At 32.2% G+C, this 25,161-nt stretch overlaps 1 protein-coding gene across 17 annotated transcripts in view; it reads right to left on the bottom strand.

Moving 5' to 3' along the window:
* PMCA (plasma membrane calcium-transporting ATPase 3) overlaps nucleotides 1–25,161 on the bottom strand; it is a 64,723-nt gene that overhangs the window by 30,371 nt on the left and 9,191 nt on the right. For 13 of the 17 annotated variants that reach the window (XR_016192471.1, XR_016192472.1, XR_016192470.1 and 10 more), the window contains exons 1-2: nucleotides 22,044–22,198; nucleotides 4,855–5,011 (exon numbers count right to left, since the gene is read on the bottom strand). The gene's annotated coding sequence lies outside the window, so the exon portion shown is untranslated. Of the gene's footprint in view, nucleotides 1–4,854; nucleotides 5,012–17,364; nucleotides 17,840–20,939; nucleotides 21,334–22,043; nucleotides 22,199–25,161 lie in introns of those variants that run through there. The other 4 variants (XM_015516347.2, XM_015516344.2, XM_015516345.2 and 1 more) reach the window with 4 other exon arrangements.

The following is a 25,161-nucleotide window of genomic DNA, read 5'->3' as shown; positions in this document are numbered from 1 at the left end:
GTCTCGAAAGGGCAATGACAAACGGAATATAACACAGTAAAAAATAAAATTAATAATAATAACACATTTTATAATTATATGAGTTATTTATAAATACGTCACGGCCGTTCATATAAATAAGTTCAGAAATATATTCTTTTTGATCCAGAATGGCAGGCAATTAAAACAGGCATTTTGCAACACAATTATTACAGATACAGATTACATATAATGCAAAAGATGCGTGAGACGATTATCATAGAAAATAAAAACGATTAGAAAAGACAAATAAAATATGTCAGACTTAAAGGGTAGATATCTTGCACATAAAGGAAAACGATAAATTATTTATTTCGCTTAAAAACCAATACATTGTGTATTAAAATAATAATAATGTATTATGTAATTTTTTTTCCTTGTTACATCACTACAAAGGGCCCGAACTGTTTGAACATTCCTTGACCTCCATGTATAGCATCGTTTATTAATAAAATAATATATACGTTAGATGTATTAAGTATTTTGTATTTATGTAGGTATAATACGAGTTATTAAGGTAGACATACTATGGTATATTGTTATAATTTTCGTATAGAGAATGCACTTTACATTCTCGGTTAGTTTTTCTTTCTTTTTTCTTTTCGTCGTTGTAGTAAATTGTATTAAAATTCAAACAAATATTAGAATTTTTGGATACATAGCTAAACCACTAAATAAAGAAAAATCTTTTCAAAGAAAATTTGCGAATTAATCGAAATTAAAGTTTTAATTTATTCAGTATGACATTATTAATTTGTTGTTTTAAATATGAACAAAAACTCTACGTTATAAAATTATTATTAAAAATATAATTATTTCTACTTCTTTTTCGATAACAAGAACAAATTAAGTCAATTTTATTACTGTCAATCTTTTTTTTTTTGCTGTTCATAACGAAAAAACATCGGCGGTAAAAGCTGTTAGTTACAATTAAATTTCGTGACATTGTTTTTAAATAATTACAATATTAAATTAAATACGGTTGTGAAGGACGAATATGAAATTTTGAGAAGAATACAAATGATAAAAACAACAACTAATTTGGTGCACGTTTATATATTACGTTGTTATATTTTATTAATCAAGTTGGTTATTTTTAGGAATTTTAGGATTGTTTTATTGTTTTTCTAGTTGGTTAGGATTTTTGGACCAAGAGAGATTTCGAGGTTATCGAATACGTCAGTATGAATAGTTAGGTTTAATATTTCCGAAACTCAGTTACTATGTGTTTAATCGAAAGGCTAACTCCATGCGATTCACATTGAGATCCTTTTTTGGCGATAGGAAATCTAGTATTTCTAAGTATGATAAATTAAGAGTGATCAGATATGGTTATTAAAAGTATAGCTTTGAATATACCTAGATGTTGTTTCTATTATAAAATTAGGTTTGTAGGCTATTTGTTTATTATTTTAATAAATAATCTTATTTATAGGATCGTAGAATCGAAATTAATATATTTATTATTATTTTATTTAAAAAAAGATAAATAGTCAACCCACAACTAATAATTTCAATTAAAACCGTGCATTCAAATAATATTATTTTTATACAGTTACTAAAATTCAGGTGTGTTCAAGTTATCGAAATTGTTATGGAATAGAATCACATAACAATTGTATTGATTTTATAATGCTTCACGGTATATATATAAATAAAACCTCGGATAAAACATTGTATATGGAATTGTTTTCGCCTAGAATTATCATTTAGAGCAACAAGATTCATTAAAACATTAATTACGAAATGCTTTTACATTTTAAAATAATTAATTGTTATCAATACTTTTAATTTGTTATTTAATTCTCACAACGCCATATATTTGGTCCTATAAATGTTAATTGTTATTGAAAATTGAATAATAATATTATGATAATCGACGGTTTTAATTTATTATTATAAGGATTTATAGAATATTCTTATTATTATTATTTTTTTTTTTATTATTATTGTAACAGCATCAGCTACAAGGTTATTAGCTATTTTTTATTTTAATCAAACATTAATGGTTAAATCCTAATTCATTTAAAAGAAATACAATTTAAAAATGTAATCATCAAAATCACTTAGATTTAACTTATGATTGATGCAACTTTTAATCCGTAATTTGAATTAAAAAATATAATCGCTTGGATAAAATATAAACTATAATTTATATAAGATGTTTAAAAAAAAAATGCATTACGTGTATATTGGATTAAAGTAAAACATAAAAGCTTTATAAAGTACTTATTTTTTATCGATTTAAGAAAGTGCATTTTCACAAAAGGTACCAAATAAATAAATAACAATTTAAAACCTTAAGTAGGTGATAAAATTAATTCTTTAAAAGAAGTTATACATCTACAACTAAAAAAATCGTAGTAAGTATTATGAATTTATGAACAATAAAAGATTTATCAGTTATTTATATTTTGAGTTCAAAATGTGAAAAGTAAATTTGTATGCAATATTCCGAAATGAAATAAACCATTATGTTAAATTTAAAAAATGACATTTTATTCCTATTGAATAAGAAGTTATAATATTATTCACAAAAAAATAAAATACAGATGGATACAACTTTTTTTTTTCAAAAGGCTAAATAAATAAAACTCCTAAATAATCTCGTCGTAGATAGAAACCATTGCTTTTAATTGTTTACTTATAGAACTAATAGGCTAAGTAATATTTTTTTTAGATTCTAGCGGGATAGAGAATTGTTTGATTTCTCAGTTTTTCTGTTTTTAGAAAAACATTTAAATATTATATTTTATTCATATTGTACTAGCTACTATGTGCCAATTTCAGTTAGTATTACAGAATTAGTCACTTTGATGTAATAATTGAAGTAGGGAGAAACGTCGGTAGTACATCATCTTTCTTTATATCCCTACACTTATTTGTAATGTTCAAATTACTGCTGTAAATATTTCTAAGCTCAAATAATATAAAAAAACTGCAAAAGTGCTCGAAAATGACATCACAGATCCGTCATCCTGATAGTCTATTTCCGTGTATAATCATAGTACGGAGTAATACAAGAATTATTGGCTAATGGGAGTTGAGAATTCAACGATAACATCATCATATATTATAAAATGCACATACATTAGTTACATATTAAGTAAATCTAAAAATAATTAAATAATAAGGGTCAATCAATATTAATTACTTTTATGCAACAATTTGCATTAAGTCATTACGGTATTCTTTTATGTATGTAAATGATCTCATAAATTACGCAATTCCATCTATTCATAATAATTATTATGATATATTTGCCTACGTGTAGTTTTCTTTGGAATTTTGTTCCTATGGTAATTCGTCTATTTTTGTCTAACGATGCCATCTACATCACCTTATATTATAATAATATGTTTTATTAATATTTATAGTGATTCCCTTACCAAATATATTATATATGTATTCTAAAAGACAGCGACAAATATATTCATAAATTGCAATGGATTTATAGTATTATTTAATTTGTATACATCAAAATAGGTAGGTACTTATTATTTTTATTACTAATGTTTATCAATGAAAAATATGTTTTAATTAATGTGTTATTTTTAAATTTAACACAGTTATTTATGATTAAGGTGCATTAGTCTTGCATATTTTACATGTTTGTAATCGGTTGATTACAAATGTTATACCTATACATATCATGCAATTTAATTAATTTAATTTAGTATGAGATAAATATAAAAAGTAATTTTAGTCTTATGTTGGCAATGCAAGTACTAAATATAATCGCGAGAAAAAGTATGCTAAGATTTGGAAACTTCTGATAATATAAATACTAAGCAATAAACTGATGTTAAAATGACGTTGCGAACCATCGTTTTAAAATTCAATTAAATTGATATTAATTAATTTTACACAAATATGATCAACATATTTATCTGGTTGTAGCAACGAAATAAAATAGTTTAGAAATTGGTAGGTACCTAAGTTATTTTATGATATGTTGAAACACATGATTACTGTTTTAATGTATTCAGCCCCTAACATCTACTGATACTTTAAACAATAATAAATGAAAATGTCCCAAAAATTTATATTTTCTATTGAGTTTTTCTGCAATTATAATGATGCGATTAGCTAAAGCTTAAGGGTATAACATAATTATGTAGTAACAGAAAATGTACATAATCGTTAAAACTGTGTTTTCGTAATTTATTTTAATTTCATATTTTAATAATTATAACTTATAAGTACACAAAAAAATAACACTTCACGTAAAAATGTAGAACAGTCAATTGAAATAAGATTTTACATAATCCTTAACTTAACAATTTATTTTATTTTTTTAGACAATATGGTTTAATGGGCGTAAAAAGGAACTTTATTAAAATAAAAAGTATATCTTTATTTTAGTACTTCTCTGAATACCACTGAATACCCAACATTAAAATGAAACACTTCATAAAACTTTCAAACCATAAATTATATTTTTACTAGGTAATTTAATATTCCATCGCCAACTTTAAGCTATTCCGTGTTTCAAAAGTTTCAAACTTCTCTGAGGGTTTTTTAAGTAAAAACAAGTTGAATATTACATTATGGTTTATTGGGTTCAAAGTTACTTCAAAAACTAAAATATATCATGAATATTATTCGACTTTTGTCAACTTTAAAAATAATACATTTGCGCTTTTAGATAATTAATATTCAATTAACCTCCATAATTAAAATAAAAAATTAATGAAAAACACTAAGCCCAGTTGAAAATGTTAATCTTTCAACGTTTATCAGATTAGTAAAAAAAAAAAATACGGTATGGAATAAATTAGGTCAAGTTGAATTTTAATTAAAATAAGTATTAATACTATAAAATATTATGTATACCTATTAACTTTGATACTATTTCGTCGTGTTGCTTTTGTCGTTAATGACACGACAGACATACGACGTCAGCAAACTTACCGCCAGTGGCGGCAGTACCTCCTGCTGCTTCCGCTGCAGTGGTGCTAGTGATGTCTTTTGAACCGGTAGCAAAATTTGTCTGTTAACATTAACATAAAGTTAGTATATTATTATTATCAAAAGCATGTTGAACATAATATTTACAATTTCACATAAAAGAGTATAATTCTCACGGAGTCCTATGATTGTATACCAAATATTTTCTAGAAATTACTATAAGACATTCAGATTTGAATTGGTTATTTTTAAACGAAACATACCAAATGAAATCCTATATAGTATATGCATTATGCATAACATAATTACTATATCAATTAAATTTAACGTAAATAGATTCGTAGACACACAATTCTGTGGAATTAATATTTCACAAAATTATATCAATTTATACTAAATTTATATCATACTTATTACTCTTTTGATATAAAGGTATATAAATATGTGTGTGTGTCGTTTTAATTTATTATCGTACTAAATAAGCAATAATTAACTTCAGAGTCACCAAGTACATTTATACTGTCTTGATTAATTTACTTAAACGATTAGCATAAATTTCGTCTGGACAGTCTATTAACACTTAACACCATTTATCAATTATCAAAATGCCTATTATTAATTTTGAAACATACGCTAAGCAGTGAACTTAAAAGCAATTACTTAATTGAACCTATGAATATATTTATATGCCACAATTGTATTTACAGTTAATTATTTCATTTGCGCAAAAATACTCCACAATGAAATTTAATCTTTGTTCTAAACAATTTATTATTTTTTGTAGTTTGTTGGTAAGATTATTTTCAATTAATGGAAAATCTAACAGATTACTGATAACGATGATAATAATTCCATTCGGTAAAAGATAAAAGAAATACCGAAATATGAATTTGTTATGTGTAAGGTCAAGATTCAAGGTGCAAACATGATATCAAAGTAAATGTAGAAGTATTGAGTCATGATAAGTTTTTTTTTTAAATTAAATCTATTTAAGCTTTTTTCCTTAGTCATCAAAACTATATATCTAAATATCTATGAAAAAGAGTAAGTTTATTTTCGGATTACATTAAGAGAATGCTGTGCACCATAATTTTGTTTTCTCTCATCTCTGACTCACACACAAAATACGAAATTTATGTTCAGCAGCACCAACCAATTGAGAGAATAACTATTATCAAACTTTAAGCTAGGGAATTACCTATATCCCTAAATTGGCTTTTTTACAATATTTCAATTTCTATACAATTTAATAATTTAGATGCTCATGATTTATATATTAATACAAATTTCATAAAATGGCCGACGTAGACACACAGATAATGCTCTTAACTTTAAGTTTGAAGATAGGTGAATTCACTCAAAAACTAAAAGTAATAACATAGGGTTAGTTTTGCTATACGTATAGTTGCTACCTATGTTGTACGTGTGTCAGGGAGAGATTATAAATAGTATTGTATTATAATATATAATAAATATCTTTCTACATAATAATCCAAATGAAATCGATTTGATCTCATTCATTAGTGTTTCGAAGAATTTACAAGACGTATACTTAAATTATATGATAATAAATGGGTACTTAATAAATGTATGTAACTCATGTATTGTTCATCTAAACATTCGTATAAATAAGTATATAACATTAGATCCGACGAAAAAGAGTATTTTAAACACATATTAATACTTGAAACTTTAGATGTACCAATATTTGTCAATACTTTATTTGTAAATACAAGTTTATTTGGTAATTTATATCCAAGTAAAAAAAGAAAGATAATATTTCAATTTGCATAATTTCATATCAGTATATTATTCTGCATAATATATAAAATGTATTATATAACACACTACGCGAGTAAAATCATTAATAAGAATGTTTATCTCCATATTGTAACAGTCATAAACTGAATGTATAGTAAGTTGTAACTTATAATAGATAGGTATACGTGGAAACCACATATTGCACTGAAAAGTTTATTTTAAACATTTAAAACGAAATATAATATTTGGGTAATAAATTTAACTTTAATACATAATATAGGTTTTAAGTTCTAGGCGTTCTAACTGATCCCTGTTGCCAATATTTGACGAATTTTTTTTATTATAAATTAAAAATAAATTCATTTAAATGACTACGCGTGAAAAACACGACGTGTAACTACCAAGTATTTATCCTATTTTAGAATTTATTACAATAGAACAATTTATATTTAACATTACTTACATTAAATAAAATTTTAAACGTACATGTATATAAGTTTCCGCACGGCGATCACTGAATTACTAATAAGTTGAAAACATATCAGTTCATTTATAAATTATTTATGTGTAATAAGTATAATTATTTAAGCTAGTTTACTGTTTACAAAGGACGTCGGAGTCAAATATTTTTCGAATTTTTTACTGCATATTCTGTCCCTAACGTCAATATATTATTAAGTTATAAGTGTTTAATCGAGTGTTTAATATTCCATTTAATTATTTAATAATAGTAGTACAAAGAGGATAGGTATTGTATGAGGATAGGTAGGTATTTACAAAATTTGCCTCTTAATAAATATTATTTCGTTACAAAATTGAATAGTCTTTGATATTATTTGAAGTATGTATTATATTTAAAATATTACAACGAATGTTGTAACCATTATTTTTGTTATCCACTGTTATTTAATTATATAAACTATTATTAATTATACATTTTCGTCTATTCCGATAAAAAATCTCGCAAATTTAATATACACAAATGTACCGACATAAATATTTTTAAAACATTTTCAAATATACATAAAAAATAATAATAATTTCAAGGAAATTGGAAACTTTATAAGAACAAATTATTTTTGTTTTTAGTGATATTTAATTGTCAAAAAAAGTAAAAGTTAATATAATATTAATTTTGCACGAAATCTGTCTTGTAAAAAAAGAAAAAAGTAAAAGTAATTGGTAATAAACAACAATATTAAGTAACAATGGATACGATAAAAATAACACAATCTGAACAACTATTGATATAATTCTTATGCGATATATAATTTGTATTTATAAGCTTATCACTTTGAAAAGTTTTTTAAAAATGATACACACCATATATCAATTAATTTTTTGTGAACAATTTCAAATGAATCATTTCAGAATAATAAAATTAATTAGGTACAAAAAACAAAATGACACATTTAAATTTAAAATTAGATTAAGATACTTACAACAACCCAATAAATATTACTAACTGATAAAATTGAATTATTACGTATTATATATTAAATACATTAATATAGGAATATTTTATAAAGTTTAAGCCTAAAAAATAGAATATATCCAAACGTGAACGATGAACGTTTTATTTATTTAAAACTTAACTGCCAATAGCCTAAAAACCGTTATTGCATGAAATTAAAATATTAACATATTTCATTGACACACAAAGAATAATAATAAATATGATTTAAAATTGAAAGAATACATTATGCACATGGATAATTATTAATTATAAAGTAAAAAATTTATTTATTAAGAGTAGAGGATATTTTTAATAAGTATATCACTTATAAAGTGTTAAATAAATAACTTATAACACTATGGTCTATGGCGTTACAACTTCATATATGTTTAATTTAGTAAAACATCAAAGTAAATAGGTACGTAATAATATCATATTATATCAGAGATGTTGAGCGTTTAATTTGAAACCAATTGTTTTAATTGATTTTTATATTATTACTCTATGATTCACTATCAATTTTATTTTTAGTCAAGGGTCTACCTATACAAAGCAGTGTATTAAATAAAATGACCATGGAAATTTGATTTTAAAATCGTCTGAGTATGCGAACAAATGAATTGACTAGGCGATGAAAGCCCATTAACGTACCTAAACTTAAACAAACCCGTCAACAAAACCGGCATCGTTTGTGTGGTTACTATGTGCACATGTAGAATCGACATTGATCAAACACCGTGAAATATACGATTGAATATGGGTACGTAATACTCGAGTAATAATAATCATCAGCAACGGTTTGAATGAGTACATACGGCCGAACCAATTATAAGCTTTTGATCATGTTGATACTTTGTTTGTATTTGAATACAATTTCCAATTAATATTTGAGATGAATTATTCTAATCTACGTTATTTACTATTTTGAACTATTTTCTTTTTTGTATTTTGTATTTGTGTAAAGATTACCGAATATTTTTTGATGAAATGAGTTCAATAACCCTATAATTTCATTGTTAAAAACTTATCAAGAAAACCGTAATTTGAGCTACAATATAGTGGTGAATTTTTCATCTAGGTTAAATCAATAATTTAAAAATAACCTCTATGTTTGACTTGATAAGTTTTACAAATTAACTAGGATGGTTGTACCACTAAGGGCTTTCACTATTGCTTTTCTATAATAAAAAGTATAAAGAATACATTTAGTTAGGTAGAGTAAAATATTGGACAAATTACCTCAATGTTTCATGAAGCCATGAAAAAGTATATTTTTATTTAATTATTCTTTATTTAAATATTGTGAATACCTACTACTTGTTCCGTTTATTCAAATAGTTTACGAATATAAAATAAAAAGTATTTTTTACAATACTGAATATTATGGCACATCTAACGTCGGTTGTAAAAGTATAATAATAATAATAATATAGTGAAATACAATTTAGTCAATACTATATATAGTACCTATAGCGTCTACGCCGCCTACCACTAAACACGCGTGCTGGCAGTTTATCAAATAGATCCAATAGAATACAATTCCCCGAGCCGCATCGGATCCGGTGCTTGCAGCAAGCTCGATGTCCCCGGGCCCTCATTTTAGAAATTTAAAACCTTTACTTACACCACTCGTTTGTGCAGCAAAAAAAATGTTTCTATTCCTTATGAAATTAATAACAATATAATATTATTACCTATTTATTTACCTATTAACTACCTACGTAATATAATATATATATTATTTCGTTAAAAATACTGAAAACTTCAAAGTGTCATTTTTTAAATTATTATTTCAAACACCACCGCTATAGCATGCTGCCTCAGGAATATTAAGTAGAGAAATCATACTCGCCGAATATATATGTACACGTATTGGAGGTAGTCTAGTCGCACGACCAACTAGTTTATTACCTCGTTTATTACTATTACTATTTTTATTATTATTTATTTTGTTATTATTGTTATTGTACTTTCAAATCACGTATTTAATTAAAGATCTAGGGAAAGCTAATCGACGACACTAAACTCGGTCTACTAATAATACAAAATCTCATACTTAACACAACTATATACATATTTTCATATTTCACTGCAGTCACAGAGTGGAGACGCCACACGTATAGAGTACTCCGTGGAAATTATACATCATATTAATGTGTATACAAAAATATGGGTAATTTTATTTCACGCGTTGAATACATTATAATTTATAATTGTTGTACATGAACCAAATTTTTTTTGTACCAATATAGCATACAATAATAGTGATCAATTATCAAAACACCCAACATAGGTATGATAATAGGTATGATACGCTATCACTAACCTGACAAAGAATCGGGGTTAAATTATGTTTATAAATATAACGAGTGCACATGCAAACTGTCTTCCCCACACCATTTACACGCCAACAGCAAAAAATTTAAAAACCCGCATGACAATTATTTGAATACTTGATAGTGGAACCCAGTAATTGAACTTTTAAAATTATATTTGCACAAATTCGATCTATGTATACAACGGATTTATCAAATTTTAAGAAACGCCATTATGCATTTTAAATTGTTTTATTTTTAGTTCGAAGAGATCAACATTTATTTAAAATTTTAATAATTTCTGTAGATTTCCAATAAAATAAGTTTTTCATACCATCATATTTCAAAAATATTTGACGGAATCATTGAAGACAAACACACTGAAACCCTATATATATATATATATATATATATATATATATAAATACGAATATACCTTAGTGGAGTGTAATATATATAGTATGATACATTAGTATAAAATATTTGTTTTATCCGACTCTTCGAGTTTATATAATAATATATTTCTTGAAAAAAACCAAATTTAAAATAAATTTTATTTTTAATTTAAACGTTTTGTTGTAAACAAAATACGAATCTATATAAATGTTTTAGGTACCTACACGTAATATTGCAGTATTATTTATTGGTTAGATTTCGACATGAACTCGTTTGAAACAGATCTTCGAAAATATAAATAGTTAATTAATATTCTTAATGACAATGCATAATAACTGTATAAGGTACAGTGCATACAGGAATACTTACAAGTTGATTTAATAAATTATCAATATTTTAAATTTGGATTTATTTTGTTTACCGATATCTGATCATCGCAAAGGAGGTAAATATAATATAGAAGTATATAATATATACTGTGATTGAAAACAAATTTCCAATATTATGTACGAATAATGAAAATAAGGTTTAATCGAATCACCCTTTTAGTTGCGGAAGGAGAGAGCCGAGTCTTTAATAAAATATGTATGGGTATTTGCCGAGGTATTTGCATAGTATAATGAATATTTTCACGCCCCATATTTACGATGTAAATAAGACCTAATTTGTATTAAAGGGTGCACAAATGTCTTTTTTCAATAAAGTTTTTCTTTTACTAAAAGAAACTAGAACCTACAGCACTGAATGGGCTTTAACTATATATAATATAATGTTTAACTTCTGTCTGCATATATATGCACTTTAGAATATCAATGCAGGTGTTCAAAGCTATTACAATTTTTACTATAGCGTTCTTGGAAAATGAAAATCAATATCACAGTGTCTCAACTTTGAATAGAACGATTAAGGACTGGAGGGAGTAAAAAAAACCATCCAAGTTGTCGTTTAACCCCGCTGTGTTATTATGTCCATTCAACCTTTTCACCATACAGAATAGCGGTCAGCGACGTAATTTACAAACGATTTGTTCGCCCTAACGAAATGTTTTTCGACTTCGTATTTTAATCACACATCGTTATTACAGTCGCGACTATATACAAAAATATGTTCATGTTTAGACACTACTTGCCTTAACCTCATCACACACAAGCAGCAGAAAACATTTGAATACATTGACAGCTTGGCGTGATTTCATTACTTGTACGATGGTTTTGTATGTTTTCGATTTACTTAATTCGATATTGACCCAATATTATATACGTACCTTTTAATGGTTTTTATAAATTATATTTTATACGTGCGTAGTGCTCAGAATTGATAGAAAATAAATATTGAAAATAAAATACGAGTAAATTGATATTCCATTACACGTTACCTACAGATATTGAAATACTTTTAATATTTGATACCATCTATTTTTTTTTTATATAAAATGTTCAGGATACAAAATTTAGTTATGATACCTACTATAAAAGCATGATAACTTTACTAAACAAAAGGTTGAACTTTATTTATGTAATACTTTTAGTATATGTGTTCTTGATTATCTTTCCAAAAATAAGTTTTTGAAAGGCATTGTATGAATAACAGAACCTACCAGTTTTGTTAATGATAACGGAGGAGCAAAAGCGAGTTACGAATAATACAGTTATTATTTTTCGAACTTTAAAAACTGTTTAAAATGTCAAATTATTTATTTTGTGTTAGGTATATAGGTTTAGCCAGTTTAGGAGATTTGCTTATCGTAGGTAAAGTCCTTGAATGTTGAAGCAAATGCCCAATATTAAAATTTGAACATTTAAGAATTTTATTATTATGTAGTCTACAGTACTTTCTAGTACTGTGTAAATACTGTATTATAGATCCTGTTTTTTCTTATTGATCTGATCCAGTGTTTAATTAATTTGGAACGAAGTCTAATTCTAGTAGGTATATGTGCGTATCTAAATTCTAAAATACCATTACTAATTTCTTAACATACTACATTTAAAAAAAAATTAAAATTGTCTGGTTGTATAGTGAAATTGTTATCAGAGGAAATAAATATCTTATCTGTGTAGTGTGTACATATAGTATATAGTATTCTATTATGGTACTATATTATATAAATTAGACAGCATTTATATATCGCTTATTCAGTTAAGTTTTACGTCGACATATGGAAGGTCATTGAGGATAAGTATGATTTTATAATTTAAGATTTTAATATATCCTATATTAAACAAAATTTTTTTTTTTAAAACGAATATGGACCGAGTTACAAAAGAACCTACTTATATAAACTAGCTCAGAGGATGCCTATATAAACACAACCAACAATTTAGAATTATTAAGAACAAGTCTTAAAAAAAAGCGTTTCACAAGATTTAATGACCTTAAACGTCATATAAAATACCGGGTAAAATACATAATATGCCAAGAACATTACATTACAATAATACTAGTCGTGGCTTCTATATCAATTCAGTTACGCGGGGCATTATAGTATCCTTAGTCATATTTTTAATCATTTCGAAAAGGACCATCTGAAATATTTATTATGGATAATACAATTTTTATTACGTCACACCTAAACCGTCACGAGCGCTTCACTCTGAAACTCCAAGGTTCAGAGGGAAAAATTGTTAGGGTTTTAACGAACGATCATGATTTATGTTCGCGCAGGCGCAATATTAATATTATAACTTATAAGTCAGTAGTCAGTATACTATATATAGTTCTAATACATAAATGATCGATTCGCAACAATACAGCGTTGAACGTGTGTGAAATACATACGTCAAGGCAGGTCACGGTCATCAATCGTCACCAACCACGGCATATATTTCTTAATCATATTATAAAGACCTAAATGCATCGATGTGGATATATAATTTACCCGCAATCGCTTAAGATGAATTCATAATAATATAATATATTCAATTATTATACATTAAATTTGTTTAGGTGGGTACGCCGACCATTACGATGAAAGATGATGATTAACGATGATAGGTGTGGTCCTAATCTATGCTCACGATAATATTAGGTATAATAATATAATTTTATTTTTGTGATGAGTGTGAACTATAACACAGTAAGTAACACATACACGGGGTTCGGTGGGGCGCGGACGAGGACGACCTAACCGACTCTGGCCTTCTAAACGAAAAGATCTATAAAACTAACCGCAGTCGAGAACTTTTAGATGTGTATTGTTTATACGTACTAACATTATATTTACGAAACATCAGCTATTCTAATATTTTATCGTCACTTCGGCAATTCGCCTTGTTTGTCATGTACTTATCTATGTCCTATGTACTACGTCAACGGGGTGTATTAAATATTAATATATTACACAGAGATAGCCACGAGGAAAGTGTAGCTTTTATTACAATGTAGTATTGTGCAACGCATTAAGTTATTAAATTCTTGTAAATAATTGTGTACCATCAACATTGGCTGCTAAGAATATAAACGGTCCAACTATTGCCATCGGAGTAACCGGCGGTCCAGATTATCTATTAAGACTTGGCAACCGTTACTACGGTTTGACATAAACTATAATATATTGAAAAAAAAATAAAATGAAAAATAGCATCACCGAGAGTATAGTGTACTCTTTTTTCTTAATTTCGATACTAAGCTAATTTCTTACGCTACGATTTATGCCCAAAAAAATCTAATAATTTCAACAAACGCGAAAAATGTCTTCACACGTTCACACCATTCTATCTAAAGCCCGATCAATTGTGTTGAAATTAATCCACAACAGTGATAATATAATTAATCGAGTAATTAATGCAGTACACGATCATTAAACTTGTCCGAAAATGGATTGTTGAATAACAACTAGCTATTTTACGCGACAAATCGATGATACCCAAATCGCGTTATTAGATATAATGGAAGTTGTGAATGGCGGTTTACCCAGTTTATAGATACCTTTAAGTATATATATATATAGTATAATCGGGTACCCGGTAGAAGACATTTCGAAAGTGTAACTACACGCCAATTACCTATATAAGGAGTTTCTTCACGATGATCCTCGTAGACACATGGTCGCCCACTAAGATCTCATCTCCCGAATCGAGTGACCCAAAAGGCATTAACATGTGTAGTACCTAATAATACCTAGATAATATGGATTTTAATTACTACGGATTTCTAATAAAAAAAAAAAAATGTGTAAAATAACAATACGACCAGTCACAGTGAATCACCAATTTTAACTCCCTGAAAGCAGAAGGTGCATTTTAAATTTTATGATACGGTACAACATATTAATTTGTAATCATAATACGGTCGAGAGTGGATATAGTTCGAATCTTAAGGGGTATACAAAGTAATTCGATTTATAAGTATATATTTGTCTAGGAACGCCTAGATATACCTCAAATTATAACTTACACACGAAAAGGGGAGACAAATTGAGATACACAACTCGGAGGTATCTTTTACAATCAAACCGTATCAGACAAATCTAAGACGAACCATGATGGTTGGGCGCATGACGGCTATCACAACGTACCATAATAACATAATACCTACGTAAAAAAGGAAAAAAATATAGAGCGATTTCAGCCGACACGTTTGAGACAACTTTACGGCGTTTGACGAGTGTGCTTTTTTATAGAAACTCCAATAGAATAAACAACTTCCATATTATGTAATAAGAAAATAAATACATGAATAGGAAATATCTAGAATTAATATAAACGGTGTACTAAAGCGTGGTCGAAGAGTCTACTAGTTACCAAATTTTGGTTAAATTATGCGGTCGTAAGTACAGATGAAAAAAAAACGATTTATGAATCCGCTATATGCCATAAGTTCGAATTCAATAAATTCCATTGTTACCTATTTATTTGCTTATTATTATAGTAATCAGGTAATAAACCTAACGATATTTTGCAATAATATGTTTTAAAATTATCATTCCACATTAACATTACGCAATACCGCCAATACCAGTGGTGAGGATATCACAAGCTTAATTTTTGCATGTGACTAATATGCACTTCAGATACACTTGAATGCAATGCATGTCCTATCCATGAATACAATACTATCGTCAATGAAAACCTTCCGGATTCGAATCGTCTACTACCTATACAGGGCTGACGTGAAATCAAAGAAATCCATCGAATGCCAACAACCTCGACCGGTGGGCATAATAATTGACCAGTAATAAAAACGCGTTTTCGTCGCCAACGAGACCGGGTAGGCCCGAACCGTCGCGGTGCGCGGAACGAATACAATACTATGATATCACATGAAAAATGATAAATTGAAGTACGCGCACCGGTGCACATGTAGACCGTACTGTTTACTTATTTTATAGTTATTACAATACAATTCCAATGACCGTTGCCACTGATGTACTCGGTATATATTATGTATACTATAATAGTATACGGTCCAATGTGTTCGGTCACAAATTTACAACAACATCATTGGTCGTCGTCGAGTGCGTGTGGCCGACGAGCGAGTGTCTGACCCCGCCACGACCATCATAATACCAACTACTAATTATTATTATCGTGGCAGAATGTAAACGTTATCATCGGCCCCGATTCAGGTAAATTATAATTATATTATTTTATTATACTGGTTCGACGTGATCGTTATACCGTAGTAGTTTTCGGTAACGTGACAACAGTTCCATCAGATAAAAAAAAAAACAACTGTGTACAGCCAAAAGTGGCGGCAATAGGCAGGTTTAATCACGGTCAGTAAAGTCGATGCCGAAAATGTGATAACAATAATCGAGCCGAGTAACAATTTCCAACGATGACGTACGACGATAGTTTTTTTTTCGGGACCGGTATCATCTGCGGAGAGATTCGGTCATGAAATTCCACCGGTCGTCAGATAAATCGATATCAATTTCTCGTCGATTGAAACGACTAAAATTAACGATCGTCGTAAACGATAACCGGATAACGTGCAAACCGGATGTCCAGGACTGCCACGGTAGACGAATGGAAAGAAAAACAACAAGTCGACGGGAATTCGGCCGAGCGATAACGCTATTCCAACATCACACGTTCCTCGAGGAATCCAACAGACGGGAATTATTGTGCGTGTGATAAAAATAATATCACAAGCCGCGGCGCGGGCGCGTTTCCGTACGCGGTGTCGTGTTTTATTTTAAACGCTTGGCGTGTAACGATTTTTTTCCTCGCTCTCTTCGCCATCGGAACGGAACGAAAACCAAAAGAAACAAAAACGACAATAATAATAAACCGCGATTGAGCCTTCGTCGCGTGTCGTATCTACATCCATCGTTGTCGAATAGTCGTTACTATTATTGCCCGTTACCGTGATACCCGTCGATAAAGCCGTATTACATTTTAGTGTGTCTCGGGGAATGAACGTTAATCGCGTCATGTCTGTAATGCCGGGAAAATCTTTCGAGCCTATGAGGAGGGAAGAAATCGATCGCCCGACTAATGGACAAAAACACAATATTTTATTATTAGCAACCGCCTACGGCGCGTCGGATTTGTATGGTCTCACCTTTGGGTCGGCGTCGCAGTCGCCGCGGGTACGTGCTGCGTGTGGTGGCGTGCGTCTTATAATGAAAGCGTTCTAATGTTATTATTTGCTGTAATCTATGACGGCCGAATCCAATGACTCAACACTAGACGAATATAAACAAACTAAATGATTGTACGATCGGTACACGAATTTCGGCGTCGCCACGCAAACGCCGGTTCACCGCCGCTGTTAATCGCGACACGTCTGAACGCCGTCGCACGAATATCTCGTTTGCGTAACGTCGTCGTGAGAGGACGGAAAACTACACACACTCACGCACGCGCTCGTGAGCTGACGAAAAAATATCGTACACACGCGCAACGACGACCGTGTGCGGTAAGCGGTTAATGAGCGAAAACGCAAAAAAAAATTTTAAAAAAAAAACAAATGCGGGATCGCGGCGGCAGCGGCAGCGACGGCGGCGGCGGGTGTACACCTTCCTCCACGTCCAACTACACAACTGCCGCCGCCGACGTCCATCCGTTCCCGGTGTGTGCGGAATGCGTGCGTTACGACCGCTAACGAGCGCATACGACGATCGTCGGAAAACGGCGAACCAAACGATTCCGGCAACGATGATGACGGTATTATGATAATAATACTATTATCGTCGTCGTCGTACAATAAACAGTTTTCGTTTTTCATTTCTCGTTTTAACAATAATTTGATGGCCGATCGGCGATCACAATATTACCGTTTGATTGTTTTCGTTATTATTACAACTGCTTCCCAACAAATATGATGATACGACTATTGGCCGCTGCCGTAGTGCCGTTCTCTTGCTGGCCGGCACGCCGGACGGCCCGTTACACGGCTCATAGGACCGCCCGGCCACCTCGGCGGCCGCGCCCTACCGCATATCGTTCTGTTCACCCACTCGTCGGCCGGCCTATCACACCTCTCCACCGCGCGTACACCAAGACTAGTGCCCGTTTGTCCATGTGTGTGAGCGCGCGGGCGCGTTTAACCGGCGGCGGCAGCGACGACGCTTACACTCCCCACCCGCCCGCCAGCCTATCATATCTGCCACCGCGGCAAATCATTGCAGCCGGGCCGCGCACCGTAGAACCAGTACTGCCAACCTAGACGTACGCGGCAACCGCAGACGACGTGTATTGTAAATTCAAAAAATGTGTAGAAGACTACTAGTAGTAGTAGTGGTGGTGGTAGTAATGGTAGTAGTAGTAGTAGTAGTAGTCCGGGAATGCAGAGCAGAGGCAGTACTCCCCCGGTTCGACGATACCAAGATAAAAAAAAAAAAAAGTAGTAGTAGTAGTAGTAGTAGTAGTAGTAGTAATAGTAATAGTACAACGCGAGTCCCTGCGTCTTGGTAGAGGAGCACAAAAACATTAGTTTTAATAATAACAACACAACAGCAGGCATTCGGCGCACGTGTGTATATTTTAATAATACGTGTATGCGAATAATAGAACGATTTCGTTTTCGTCATTGCTACACCTAACAACATTGATATAGCGTACGTAAAAAAAAAAAATGGGTCATCGAAGCCCTCCGTCACAATACGAGATCGAGTGCGAGTTCGCAATACGTGTACAATGTAATAATGACACACCACAGACATGATACTATTATTACGTATAAAATATACGACCATCGTTCCGCCACTACTAAAACTTAAAAATGTCCGGCGCGGCTTTTGGTTTGGTAGTTGTTAATTCGTTTGGACGCGACGTGATGTAAACGATATATTATTATCATTTAGCCGCAATTACCACGAATACGCGCGTAGCGGGATGATTATGATTTTTGCGATTATTAATTAATAATAAAAATAATAATAATATCGCAGCCACTTGACTGTCACTAAGAAGTGCGAACGGTGCCGTCACGCTGGCTGCTCGTGACGTTTATCGACGTGTAAATGGCCAGCGGAAAAGTGAACGGTGCAGTCGCTGCCGATCGCAACCGTCGTCGATCATTTATTCGGATTCGCTCGTCGCAATGTCCCGTACTATAATACGACGGCAATAATAATATTTATCACACAATACACGCGGCGGCGGCAGTGCATTGCAAAAGTATTACAGTTAATAAACAACATTAAACACAAGTACATAGGTAATTATCACTGTTGTCTAATGTCTTATTTTCCACTCGAAACTCCGAAATCACGGGCCCGGGGTCCGCGGGTTAATCCACGCGACCTTAATACTATTACACGTTATGTAAATACTCGCCGTGTGTAATAGTCATGGACAGCCGTTATAATATTATTGTATCGATATTATTTTCATTAACCGATCTCGCGCGCCGCCGGTTTGATACGGTGCAGTAAGCAGCAGCAGCAATTTACCATCTCAAAACGCTCTAAATCGGTTCGGCCCATCGCCGCCGACTCATCCCGAATGACTCCGTCACGCCTGACCGTATATGTACGATTATTATTTGTTATTTGCTCGTCCGTTGGCGTAACACAAAATAGTCTTTTAAGCTCTGTACATACGCGACAATAGTGCAACAATAATATTGCATTGTGTTGTGCGTTCGGAGGCGAAAAATTCTCGCACGTAATGTGTATTAACGCATGGACAATATATCGTATTAGGTGCAATGCGCACGCACAATAATGTATTACGATAATTATTATATTATTGTTATTATTATTACGCCAGTGTAGACAATATAATACAATATTCAAATGTTGTGGTAATTTGCGAGAGTGGTCTCTATATGGGCACCTTACTATAGTTACCTACGCGTGTATAAAGGTCGGTTAACGTGTATAATGGCTTAACACAATAATGTGAACACTTCCCAATTATCGTCCGGATTGTCAACTTTTGTTATTCTAAAAATTTTTAGAAATAAAATAATTCTTTTCGAAAACACGTGGGTGCTTAAGCATACATTTCGGTATACAATACACATACGAATATACAACGACTACAATAAAACATAAACAATATAATACATTTTAATTATAAATATATTAATACAATTAATTATTGTTGTTATTATTATTATTATTATTGTTATTATTATACGCAGAGTATTAATTAGATACCGGCTTTATGTGCCTTTATTAACGGTGTGACGAGGGAAAACAATCATAATAAAACATCAAAGAGAACGTAAAAAAAAAAATTAAAAAAATTAATACATTTAATTAAAAATAATCATGATATTATTATTATATATAAATAGGTTGTAAAAAATAAAAATAATGTTAAATAAAAAAAACCAAACCCTTTGCTCGGCCAAAGCGCTTTTTGAAAACAAAATAATATGTATTCGAACAAAGAGCAGACGTTATATTATTTTATATAATGTTATCGTATTAAAATTATATTAACCATGGTAAAAAAAAAAAAAAAAAAAAAAAACGTTAAAAACTACGTTGACTAAATATAATAATATAAGTATAATATGTGTACGTGTTAACTATATTATAAAATATCAAAAAATCGAAAAAAATATCGTCGAGTATTAAAGTTTGCCCGCAAAATAAATATCGTTAGATACGACTTGTTACGGTGTTAATGCGTTGTGTCCTATATAAACCTACTTAGTATAATATTATAACAGTTTGGTACCGTTGCTTGTGCTCTTCGTCCTGATAACAAACGCCAAAAATGTTATAGGGCAATGCCGATGGCGTGGTCTACGTGCAACGGCAACGGATTTTATACGTGCTACCAGCAGCGGAACACGCGCGCCTAAAATGGTGACCCGGCGAAGGTGCGGTCGGTGCAGTTGGTGCGGGTGGCACGGGGTCGCGGCGTTTTCACATAATAATTTCGAGTATACTCGGTTGTGGCGTTATAGGCACAAAACGAGCCAAATATTACGATGCACTTTTATGATATTGTTACGAAATTGGCTAGAATTGAACGCGGGAAATAAACGAGTGGAAAAAATCTAGAGAATTATAATACGATTATAAAATACGGCGGCGAGGCGACTGTGACGATTAGGCACAGCTACTGCGACGAGCGCACGTGCGACGACCGCGTTGCAGCACTAGGGCACTGGGGAAACTTTCAATTTCCAATAATCACGTACCCGCGACTTCAGTGGCCGGTCGCGCGCTATTCCTCCCCCCCCTCTCCCACATTTGCTAGCTCGATCGCTCGCTCGCTATCCCCGCTGCTAAATTTGCATCATATAATATAATAATAATAATAATAATAATACACATAATATTATATAGTTCGATGATAATATTATGCCACTGCTAGCAGCTAGCTGGCGACCACTAAAGCGGGCGGCTTATCGCAGGCCGTACGATCGTCACGATTCCCGTCACGCATAATAATAATAATAATAATAATAATAACAATATCGTACACAACACACGTATAACAATATTTAAGTTGTTTGTATGTGAAATGATTAACAATAATTATTACATTATATCGAATTATATTAATATACCTTTATGCTTTATGTATAATATTTTTTTTTTTAAACGTTAATCATTATTCCTCTATAAATAATTATCTATCGTAAATATATTTCAAATCATTTTGCTATCGACCTCGCGGTCCCCGGCGAATTTTTAATGTTACGCTAGTACAAAATTGAAAAAAAAAATATTCTCAAATTCAACGACGCAGTTTTGATAACATATTAAAATACAAAATATAATATAATGTGTGAAAAAATAAAAAATTATGGTTTTCGGTTTTTATACTTACGCGACTGCTGGTAGCGGTCTCGTGGCGGCCGGGAGAACTCGAAGGCGACGATGGCGCGAACGAAAAGGCACCGATCGGACGACTACGACAACGGCGGTTGCGGCCGCGGCGACGATCGTTATAATCGTCGTAGTCGTCGCCGCCGTAGTACGCTCGTAACGTCCGCCGCCGCGCACCGCTCACAGCGCTGCTGTTATACGCCGCGTACATTGTCGCGCCCCGTCGTCGTCGGTCAGCCGCCACTCGCCCGTCCGCCAGCCCGTCCGTAAGTCCGCTCGCAAAACCAAACCCGCCGAAGTCTTGGCGGCAGGCGAGCGGGTTCGCGCGCTAGCGGAAGAGCCGCTTTCCGCTTTGCCGCGGGAACAGCAATATTATGCAGTGCAATGCTATATACTACGCGTTCGCTCAACCCTCTCGTTAGTCAAAGCGGCACTACTACGCATAATATAATATTAGGCGGCGGCGTCGGCGACCACGACGGCGACTCCGAAGGCGGTGGCTAAAACCAGGGTGGTATAGGAATATTTTATATTCAGCGTAGGTTAGGTGACGTGGCGGCCGGCCGATAATCCACGCCTGCAATTTGGCCCGTCCGGCACGCGGCACTTGCTCGATGACGAACGGCCGACGCGCTACATTGACCCGTTTGTCCCTTCACTGATTTAATTATTTTTCCCTCTTCCCGTGCGCAAGAATAACAGTGATAATAATTACAATATAGATGCATACAACAGTATATTATATAATTAGTAGCTCCATATAGCACACTGTAGCTCGGTAACTAATTGATATTAACAATATGATTGGATTTGAACCGCAGCCGCAGCCACCGCGAACCGTCGCGACCACTGCGCCGCCGTCGATGACTCGATTAGAATTTATCGTATGATATTATGACGATAATAATATTAGTCGAGTAGAAGAGCCGTCCGCCGTCAAATAGACTGCACGACGACGGTAATTTGTTTTCTGGTCATTCGGGACGTTAATTGATGGGGGTCACAAAATAAGGCGGACGACGTCTAATAATTCCGCCGCTCACACTGTTTCACACGCTGGCGCCCGCCCGCTTTTATATACCAATATGTTATCATATGGTATAATATTTACACGATTATTATAGGTAGATTACAATACAAATCATTACTACAATACAACCGCACTGCAAGAGCCAAGAGACGGTTGTTAACGCGCGCCCCCTCACGGTGCTCACACGCTGCCGTCGCAGTTATAATAACGACGTCCGTGACTATAATAATATTATTCTATGAACGTGCATGTACAGACGTTTTGCGGTAGTAGCACCGGACACGAACAAGACGACGACGACAGTTTTTTTTCTCCGTCCCCAAATGCTCACGTCATTATATTATTATTATAATAATATTGGTCTACCGCGTGTCCGCAAAGATAGCGACCACGGCGAATCAAATAATAATATGATCGTATTGCGCTCGTCACTCGTGAGTGTGGGTGCGCAGTGTACATCATAAAATATAATGTATACATTCTATATATATATATATATGGGAAGTTGCAAACACAATGGAAAAATGAGTCATTTTTTACGAAGGCTGCCCCTTCCTACCACGATTCCAATGCAGCCGTTTCCGTTCTCCGCTGCTTTCCCCTTTTTTGTCCGCCACTCCGGCGAGCAAAAAATCGTCATCTGTTCGTTGTTCTCATAACTGGTACAGCAGCAGAAAGATCCGAAAACATTCTTATATACATTTCTTCAAAACTGTGAAATACGTTGTAATTTTAAAATATGTTTCAGTGCTTGAAACGAATAAATTTGATCGGTGATTTAACGTCATAAATATTTATGACATTTTAACATCAATATTTGACATAGACATCTACTTGAGATACCATTCGGTGAATTTTTCATGTTGTTCTGTTATTTTTAAAAGCAATCAATACAATTTTTACGATTTCAATAAATTTAGTAAACATTTTAACGAGCCAGGCCCTTCTATACTCTCTCTTAAATTCGCCACTGCTTCCGCCGCAACTGCAGTCATAAAGCGAATGATAATTGTTACTGCGTGGATTATGCAATTTAAATTGTTATAGATCGTGTAATAATATCCGTGTTAAAATTTAAAATACACGCAATGCTGCGTACGTCATCGCTCATTTTCCAGGGCTTAAGTCGCAGTCTCACCGTTGTCATATATATTAAATTAATTATAATGTTTAAATATCGTATATTAAAACGATGGTGTTGGCACGAGCAAAAGCGCTGCTGGACTCCGATCATAAGCTGCTATACCACACTCGCGAAGAAGCGACGACGAAAATTGGCTACGGATGCGGTTCGTCTTTCGATCGACGAATTTTGCATAACATATCACTATATATATATTGTGTAGTAGAAAGAACAAAGAGGTTGTATCACGTTTTTTAAATCAATTTTTACAGGCACGAGGTGGGCGGTGACAGATGCTCACGTATATAAATATAATAAAAAATATTCACTATAACATACAATTCAACGTACATAACCTACACAAACGAACAATTTATTTACCCGGACGAATAATATATATTTTACAGAGGTAAAGCCAATAGATATACACGTGAGTATCGTACACAAAACACATATATGCATATAGGTATACACACGATAAACTGCAACTGAATCACTGAATATTATTTTCTAATTTAGATAAAATATGACATATAGGTATGCAAAACGCATACTGAAAATATCGATTAATGTTGTCGACAACGGTTTCGGTGTGAAATCCAAATATTTTTGTTTTCGTATCAGCACTTTTGAATAATGTGAAAATTATAAATCCGTCACTAGATTGGTGAGGCCGATCGGGCGATCACACAGCAGATGGATAATACAGCACCGCGCGTTGACCGAAAATATTATTCGTTCGAATCGTCATCGACGTCATCATAAAAATTGTACGTTTATATTATAATTTGTGATGTTTAATATGGCTGTCGGATTTGGACAAAATTTAAATAATCAATACCTAACGCTATGGTTTTGAGTTTGAGTTTAATTCGTGATACTCGGTTATATACAAAAGTATAATAATAATAATAGAATTAATTATACAAAGCGAATACAAATTAAAATATGTATAGTTTGCCAACG

The sequence above is a fragment of the Diuraphis noxia genome, unplaced genomic scaffold (genome assembly GCF_037042655.1).
Source record: "Diuraphis noxia isolate RWA-SAM2 unplaced genomic scaffold, SU_Dnox_SAM2 contig0001, whole genome shotgun sequence".
NCBI classification, from domain to species: Eukaryota; Metazoa; Arthropoda; class Insecta; order Hemiptera; family Aphididae; genus Diuraphis; species Diuraphis noxia.
This window is presented reverse-complemented; position numbering and strand designations above follow the sequence as displayed.